The sequence below is a fragment of the Dermacentor albipictus genome, chromosome 8, assembly GCF_038994185.2.
Source record: "Dermacentor albipictus isolate Rhodes 1998 colony chromosome 8, USDA_Dalb.pri_finalv2, whole genome shotgun sequence".
Taxonomy (NCBI): domain Eukaryota; kingdom Metazoa; phylum Arthropoda; class Arachnida; order Ixodida; family Ixodidae; genus Dermacentor; species Dermacentor albipictus.
Window position 1 is genome coordinate 45,772,699 of NC_091828.1, and position 9,526 is coordinate 45,782,224.

General features: G+C 43.8%; 1 protein-coding gene across 3 annotated transcripts in view; it reads right to left on the reverse strand.

The window, feature by feature from the left end:
- The window catches only part of LOC135909722 (gastrula zinc finger protein XlCGF57.1-like), a 50,431-nt gene extending 47,861 nt beyond the window's left edge, over positions 1-2,570 (reverse strand). The window contains exon 1 of one of the 3 annotated variants that reach the window (XM_065441776.2): positions 2,390-2,570. The gene's annotated coding sequence lies outside the window, so the exon portion shown is untranslated. The remainder of the gene's footprint in view (positions 1-2,389) is intronic. The other 2 variants (XM_065441775.2, XM_070523320.1) reach the window with 2 other exon arrangements.
- Between the last annotated feature and the right edge of the window lie 6,956 nt (positions 2,571-9,526).

The following is a 9,526-nucleotide window of genomic DNA, read 5'->3' on the forward strand; positions in this document are numbered from 1 at the left end:
GCTCGCGCAGTTAAACAATGTTCGCTAATACCTACCAACTCGCCCAACAACAAGTTCTACTAAACTATGTTCTGAGCTGTCTTTAGATCGCGCCTTGCTTTACCTGAGACACTTTCCTGTATGAGTCGGGCGAAATATTGCCAGCTCCTACCTCGAGGATCATGGTTTGGCTGGTCACGATCGAGTGCTCAAGAAGCAGCCCGAACTCAAGGCATTAAAATAGGGATGCCTTTTCTATAGGCTTGATTTATAAAATAAACATGTTATTTCCCTCCTATTCTCTCTCTCTCTCACCTTCTCTTTCAATTTACTCAGAAGCAGCTCGATGCAGAGTTAGCAAACACTGCTGCTTGGAGACACACTGAACTTGGGAGAAAACTTGAAACCTTCTCGCATTGTCCTCGTCTGAAGAGGCAGCAGTTGTGACTGCAATTCACCTTTGAGTGGAAACAAACAGAACGACTAGATGGTCCATAACAGAAGAGGTGAATTAAAGTTTACAGTTTTAATTGCCACCTCGATTACGGCCCTGGCAATAATCCAGGTGGTACTAGTGTCGGAAAGAGTTGAACAGCGCAATATTTAAACAGGGATTATCTGGTAAGATACGCGCAACATGAAAAACATGTACATAAGTTTCTGTGAATGCAGGCCCGAATGCATATGTTGCCAAATTTCCGAGGAGGGCAGTGTACCGTACTTTGAGCGTGATATTAAAAGAAAGAAATTTTAATTCCACTATGGAACACACAAAACTTATTTTATTTGTCTTGCACGGCTGCAATGAAGAACAGCCTAAACCCCTTTATCGAACAAATTCAAGCACTATACATCAGAACAGGAAGTCAGTAGAACACTATATATACCTTTGCAAACTGGCAAGAACTCTTTGTCCAACCAGCACAGTGATGTGGGCAAAAGTAATACGGACGTAACAGCACCACAAACAGCTATTATGTTTATCGAATGCAGTTTTTTCTTTTCATGACAGCTCGAAAATATGAGTGAGCAAGGAACAATGTAATGAATAGTAAGACAAACAAAGACGATTTACAATGGTCACAAAGCATGTAATTGTGCATAAGAAAGTGCATATAAAAAGTAAGTCATAATTGCAATTACTTGTACACACATAGTTTAAAGGGAAAAATTACCGCCGGAGTATGGTATGGAAATCTAAGAGTTCTCATCCTGACGCTGGCAAGGCATCACTGACCTTTGGTGAGTTTGCCTTGCCATTTTCACTGTGAACGAACATCATTTTCATATATTTACAGAGCTTGATATTGTAATAATATGCAACATTCAAAAAGTATCATGAAAATTTTTACGTAATACAAAGCTGCTTGACTAAAACAAAGAATAAACAGAAAACATTGTGTTGAGTCCCAGTCGATTCTCACACTGAGGATTTATGCAAATGGATTGAACATACAGTCTATTCCCACTTAACTCCTGCTTCCACTTGAACCATATAGAACTGCAGAGTTGAAACGCGACACGAACTGTTCATCTGGCTGAAAATATTTGCAGCAGCCGCCACTCCCTGCCAGACCATACTTAATGCGGTGTCTCATTCGACATGCGGTTTCTCACATCACTCTTAGTCAACGAAACCTGGCTGAACAACAAGACATATCGCGTGGAAGCTTGGGCTTGTTGGCGATTCAATGGGAAATGACACAGCGCAAAAAGGACAAGGACACGAGAGAGCGCTGTGTGCGTGTCGCTATCTCGTGCCCTCGCCTTTTTTTGCGCTGTGTCCTTTTCCAATGAACAACACGCATTCGACGATTGCGTTCGAGAGAGGCAGCGCAACGAGGGACAAGCAAGCTCAGACAGCATGGGGAACACTGGATTTCCGGCACTGCTTTTTGCACTCCTAATTGCTCCTCATGCTAGCCCACAACTTGGCGATGCTTGATGATACTAGAGCAGAATATTTCGTTTTGGTTTCGAGAGTCGAGACTACTTCGCTTCGCTGTATTCACCCTTGTGTAAGCGCGCGAATGGCAGCCGCCGGAGCGTTCCGCAGCTAGCCAGCGACGTCGAACGGTAGTGCCGGGGCCCGATATTAGATGCGTCGGCCGCAGCGCGCCTAGAGTGCTCTTGTTTCGAGCCCAGCTACCTGTACACATGTATCGCTGGCTGCCTCCGGAGCACCCCGGCGGCCGCCGTACCCGTGCTCTACGCAAGGGTGACGCGCACTGTACACACATACTCGAACAGTCGCGTTTCTCGTTTAAAGCGACTTGCGGATTTCTTCATAAAGTAAATGAATAACGCCGTGATTTGCGGGAAAACCAAGCAATAGGCTTTGAGGAACCCTCGATAAGCATTGAAGGAATCATCACGGGTGGAAATAACGCGCCACCACATGCGTACGTACACTTGAGCTGTTCTGCAAGCCCACATAATGGTTTGCTGTATAGCAGTCGGCACGGAACACGTACTCGACAGCTGTCAGCCCAGGTATTTACGCGTGAACCGGCAGCAGAAGGCGCCGAACCCAAAACAACACGGAGAGACGGCAAACTAGAACCATAGAACTGTACTAGACTATGGTTGAGTGGATCGAACGGCGCTTTTCGCTGAGGCGCCATATGTGGAAACATTTTGCGAGGGCGCTGCGAGCGAACTGTATTGAGGCGGAGACGAGCGTCGCGGCATATTCAACGTAATTTCGCTGCGGGCCTTGAGACGCTCTTATAAGAGCGTACGCTCTGCGGGCTGAGCGTACGCTCTTATAATAGTGCTTTATTTCCACTTCAAATTTATATTGACACCTTTTCGCTACGTGTAAATATTTGAGACATGGGTTATGCAGCATGACGTCCTCAATCTTGCTGTCGTTGTCGAGTGCGTCGTCTGCTAGCGAGCGAGCGTTCATTGCGCGAACGCTGGCGGACGCCCAGTTTTCCTGGCAAAAACCCTGTGCAGTAAAATGTTTTATCGTTTTACTTGCTTTCGTGCGCCCGCGACTCGGGTCGGCCGGTACCGATAACCTTAGCCAGGTAAACTGCTACTTTTAAAATGGTTTTTTAAAAGTAACACGTTATTTTTGCCACAGAAGCCGCATATCTGCAACATGAAGCTACGTAAGAAAACTTTATTGATATGATGTCATTTTACGAGCGCTTCTTGTTGGTGGAATATTGATCAGGGTCACTGATCAAGGAAAGCAATATCATAGGGAAATAAAGCAGGTTTATTTACTCCATGGCGCGAAGATGCAGATGAGCAATGCATATATACAGTGGCGTAGCTAGGTCATCTGGCACCCGGGGCCCATAGGTCTTCTGTCAGCCCCCTCTCCGGGTGTAGCCGGCGGAAAGAGGGGTGCCTTCAGACGTATATGACCCCCCCCCCCCCTCACTGGCCCCTTGCACCCGGGGCCCACGGCCCCCAGGCCCCCCCCTGTTGCTACGCCACTGCATATATATCTAATGCATTCTAGGTAAATGTAAGGGTACATAGACATATATATCTACGACAAGTCTGTAAGTGGACAATTATCAAATGTTCTAACTACATTTGTTTGAAAAAGTGACAACTCCTGACCGGAATAAGCGCGTTTCTTTCAAAAGCTCCACTATCCCTACGTGATCGAATCAATCGACTTTCCGAGAAAAGGAATCAATGCAATTATTAATATGAACGACAGTGCTGGGACAAGATACTGAAGCGGGGCGACCGGGAAGTCTTTACCAAAGTAATCTGCGTGGTTTGTCTGGCGATCTCCTTCAACGTGCCAGCAGGCGAAATCAAGTAGAAGCATATTGTCTTATCGAATGGTATTTGCTATTCAGATCGTATCCGACTTCAGCATTCACTATCAAATATTATCGACTAGCTGTTTCCGTTCGAATGTAACGCATAAGGACACTTTTGAAGTCTCGAAGGTGAGGAGCCGACGCAAGTTAGGATTCTTATTCCGAATGATTGTGCTGCTGGACAATCGTGGCTGCTGCGCAGAGGCACGCCAGATCCTGAGAGAATTAACGCACGGGTACTAATCGGTTCTGCTGAACAAGTTCCTAGCTGTCATGCCATATAAACTTCCTGTTTTGGGACAGCCTGTAAATCTGCAAACTTGATTCAGGCAAGGAAAACACACACACACACATATATATATATATATATATATATATATATATATATATATATATATATATATATATATATATATATATATATATATATATATATATATATTTTTTTTTACTGTCTCACCATGTCTGCAAGACTGCAACCCATTAAAACTGGGTGCCCAATGTCTCGAACACAGCAAATCTACTAATATATCTACGCACATGTGAGGCATGCCGTTCCTTTAAATGCTTCGTTATTGTCTTTATGATAGTGCACCGGATAACTGAAAGCAGCCGTCTATAATGCAGAAGCTTAGTTGACCAGACGTGCAATCGAGAACGGCATTACATTTACGTATGAAATATAAGATAAGCGTAACGTGTTTTTTTTTTTGTTTTTTTTTTCAGAAATCAGACCCGAGAATTTCTTTCGCTAGCACTCCTAGAAAAAAGCCAAGGGAGGCAACTGCCTTCTTTATTCCTTGTTCTTTTTTAATTAAACAAATTCTAGCCTTTTTACGTCTGGCGATATGCTTATGAGGCAGTTCTCACCACCTGAGGTTCTTTACCGCGGATGATCCAAACAGATGTACACAAGTGTTTTTGCATTTCGTTCCCACCAAATTCCGCGACCTGGTATGAACCCGTAAGCGCAACGCCACTAATTCAGCTACCACGCCGCTTTTTCTTCTTTTTTTTCTTTTTTTCTTTTTTTACAGCGAAGCTTGCAAGTGCTGCTTTCCCCACTATCGTGTCCGCGCGCAGAAAAAAAAACAAAAAAAACCCGAAGGCAGTGCAATGCCGACCCGCGGCAGATGTGCAGTTCGCCATTTAGTGGTCCTCACGCACACCTTCGCCATGGTCATTCTTCACAGTGTGGCTAGAGCATTTAGTTTTTTTTATGTTGTTGTTAAGCATATGGATTAGACAAAAAAATTCACAGTCTGCGGGTCAAAGCATAGCACGTATTATAGCTACTTAAAACTGTTTTCGGCGCCTGAATGCTGACTGAAATAAAAGAACCCGTGCTGATTGCTCCGCGTTCTGTTACGCGAGGAAGACGGAAACGTGAATTGAATGTTGCACTGCTGTTCTTTTTTTTTCTTTTTCTGTAAGACTACTTCCCGTAAATCTTAGTAGTTACTTCCCGTAATCCGAAGCGGCAAGCAGGAAGCTTGCATATGTTTTTTTCCGTCTGCGTTGTGCAGTACCTACTGATGAGCGCAAAAATACACACGAGGGATACATACTGCTTGAAGAACAAGAAAAATATTTGTTCGCCCAAGGGATCATTGTTATTCTACTATATGTTATTCTATAATAACATAGTAAAATAAAACCTGACACTGCGGCCGCAATGCACGCGCAGTAATGACCGAGCGGCATAAAAAATAAATAAAATTATGCAAATCCCACGCACTGTGGAAGCTTTCCATGCTCGATTCTTTGATTAACGATAATCAGCGTGATGTTGCCAGCTAGCTAAAGCTTAATTTAATACGAGAATGGTGAGTTGATGCTAAAACGTTACCTTGCGTGCACCACTGCTGTTTGTCTGCGTAGTATCAACACCCTGTAGAGAATTTAAGGCCTTCTGGCTGTACCCTCTCCCCTTGAGCTACGTCAAGCAAAAGAGGCCCACAAAGAAGTTCCGTGCAGCGTGCTACGAAGCTACGAGCGGCGCGCCTGTGTTGAAAGTGGGACGCGGATGACCAAGTGGGCGACGATGGCTATAACAATTCGATTAGTTCCGGGAACCCTGCCGCTCCTTGGATAGCTTCGGGGTTAGAAAAGTCCTGGCATGCTGGTATACATGCTTCCGAGCGCACTTCTTTTCTGGAAGTGAACGGTGCATCTCTGCGCTTGTACTGCGATTGCGGTTGTATGTCCGGCAAGCATTCATTGCCGCGGAATGTGGATTACGTTCATGCCAGGATAAGCATAATAAGTGCTGCGTGCCCAATTGCTGGAGCAATTACAAATCGGGGCCGAAAAATCATGCGTTCATATTTCCGCAAGATCAATGACAGAATATTGGGCGCCAATGTTGAGGCAAAGAGAAAAACTTGAATTCTGCGGAATAATGCAGCTGTTTCTTTGTAAATAGTTGCACGAATGTTTTGTATCTCCACTGCTAAACTCATTTGAGGTGTCGAACATATGTGGACTGCGGTACTGTATGTAAGAATGCCTCAAAAAGCGAAATTATTCGTTTAGAACCTAGTCTATACTGGAATAAATACATGTGTCCCGAATGTGAAGAAGGGCACACCAGCGAAGTTGTCGTGAGATATTTGTTATGGTGCAGTGCTAACATTTTGTTGAAGAACTTTTGTGGCCGCATGAACGGCAAACTCTATGACGCCGACGATAAATCAAGGCAAAAAAGCTACTCTGAAGAAGAGGGCAGCACTGTTACTTTTCAGTATGTCATGCTCATAATATGTCATGCTACTGTTCCACCTGTTAACTATGGCATGTTATCTCTTAATGTGTCAAGCAATTAGATGTGACACCACCACGTTCTTTAAGTCCAACCTTCCACTTGTCTGCCAATAATGTATGTGGGAGTTATGAGCTGAGAAGAAAAAGCTATTTCATTTTTTATGGTCGGGCTTTTTAATAACGCAGCGCGTATATAGTTTTGCATAAATAAAATCATTTTGGAACACCCTCTGTTCTCTGCGGGCCATCTGCTCAACTTTGCCTTTAACAAAAAGCAATAACTGCGCTCTGGTTAAGGTTGCCCATAAGGGCGCGATCCCTCTATTCAACCAGTATCCCCGAGCGCGATGCCGGCCTCTTCTCCGTGACGTCACTCGCCGAGCGCTCAGGCCTTCTCTTGTCTAGGTGGTGTTGGTAGTAAGCAGCACACACAGAGAGAGGTGTTTGCTTGAGGCGTTGTTCTACGCCATATTTTATAACCTCTGAGAGGATTGAGCGTTGTCATTTCCTCAAATGGTACATCGCACTGTGACAGAAGTATTAAACTTGAACTGTATTATGGGGCTGCACGCGCCAAAACCACACTAGGATTATGAGTATTATTACCTGGAGATAGAGACCTTAATAACTTAACAACACGACTAACTAAACACCTTAGAAAAATCGCGTCTTGGTGTCTTGAGAATGCGCTGCAAATAAACGCCACAAAAACATGCTTCATGATTTTTCATCCTCATCATAAGCAAACCTCTTTAGTTCCCAGTCTTAATCTAGATAACCACATAATTTAACCATCTGACACGACCACATTTCTTGGCGTCGTTCTTGACTCGAATCTGAAATTTAACAAACATACCATATCCCTAGTTTTAAAAAATTGGTTTTGGCTTACGTGTATTAATGAAATCTCGACATTACCTTCAGTACCACATCTTATACGGTCACCACTGTATTACGCATTCATACATAGCCACCTGATACATTGCCTCACTTCATGGGGAAACACGTATGAAACACACATGTCATGCCTTCATCGCTTAAAAAACCAACAAGCAGTACGCCTGATTACATTTAGTCCTCACCTGGCATCTAGCTGCCCTTCCACTTTACCAGAAACTAAATATCCTTCCGCTCACTTACTTGTTACAGCCAAAACTTGGTCTTTAATTAATCGCATCCGAAATCGAGGTACTATCATTAATAATATTTCTGCCCCCAAGTACTCAATCGTAATAACAGAAGATTATCGGAACAAAATAATATGTTATTACCTAAAGCACGCACAAATTACGCAAGCAGACAGCGCTCTTCCCAGGAATAATGTGTTGGAATTCATTTCCCATGAACATCAAGTGCGTCCATTCAGAACACTCACTTATAAAAACATCGAAAATTCACTTGTAGTCAACAGCCTGTTGGTATTAAATGACCTTTTTTGACAACGAACCGTGTTGTGCTTTTTACACTTTAATCACTTATGTCTATGTCTAGTACGAATTTGTTTTATGTATATCTCTCTGTATAATGATGTTCTAATGAAGTTATGTATTCTCGTTGTTTAATTTATATTTGCTAATACTGTTTCACTGATCTGCATCACCACTGCTTGTCTGTATTTGATTATTTTTTGTGCTTAGCACAGAGGTACCCTCGGCAGCTCAAACTATTAAATTATGGGGTTTAACGTGCCAAAACCACTTTCTGATTATGAGGCACGAGCTCAAACTATGGGACCTCCTTCTGTAATAATATTTACCATATACTTTGCTGTATCCAAATATTTTTTCAATAGAACCATATAAAACCTTCAAACCTTCAAGCCGTAGTGGCGGACCCCAGATTAATTTTGGCACCATGACGTTCTCTAACGTGTCCCAAAACTTAAGTGCATGTGCGTTTTCTATTTCGCCCCCGTCGAAATGCGGCTGCTGCAATTGTGATCAACTCCACGAGCTCTAGCAATGCCATAGCCACAAAGCTAACGCGGCGGCGGGCACAGAAGTGTTGATTTGACGGTCAGCCGCTTCTGTATTGTCTCGTGGACCCTGCGGTGCACTTTAATTTTTGCGGCTCTGCTTCTGCACGCCCTGCGTAAGTTTCCCGCTTGACATATTTGCATGGCGTTTATATTTCAGAAACAGCAGCAACGTACCTTGAATGCTGTTTCCCCGCAACCACTGTGTAGGGTTTTCTTGCCTTCTCACGTCACCTCCCCTCCCCCGTCTCTCTTGTACGGGAATGGCTTCTTTTCCCTTTCCTTCTCCTCTCTGGATGGATGGTTGGATGGATGGATGGATGGATGGATGGATGGATGGATGGATGAGTGTTATGAGCGTCCCCTTTGAAACGGGGCGGTAGGCTGCGCCACCAAGCTCTTGCTATTATACTGTCTAATGTACTACCTAGGTTAAAAAAGGAAAGAAAGAAAAATCCCTACGAACTCCCACAAACAAATTTTCTGATCCCCTATTGCGAACTTTGCTTTTGTACGCCTCCGTTTTTGTCCTTTTCCTTACTTTTCTTCCACCAATCTTCCAATCGCCTATTACTAATCTCTATTGCCGGACATGTTTAATGTTCCACTGCTCTCGCTGAACCCAAGGGCTTCAAGGAGGCCAGTGGTGCCCAAATCGACCGCTGGGCAGACGTCTTCACATTCTAATAAAACCTGCTCCACAGTTTCCCTAGCTTTACTGCCAGCAAGCGCATGCTTCTTCTTCATTCTTATATGTCTCTTTATAGGTGCGTATTCTAAGGCATCCCGATCATGCTCCGGGAAGTAATGAGCTTCCCTTTGAGTTATCATAAATTGTTTCTTTCCTGATTTCATTTTTTCCTCTTAAGTAATTACTCACGGCATGTTTCTTTTCCATTGCCGCCACCGATGAGAATATTTCGGCCTCTCTGACTTTCCGCTTGACGTTCTTTGTTTGTGTGTTGCCGACCCTACAGGTCACAAACTTGCTGGTAACCTTCCTAGCTCTTTTCCT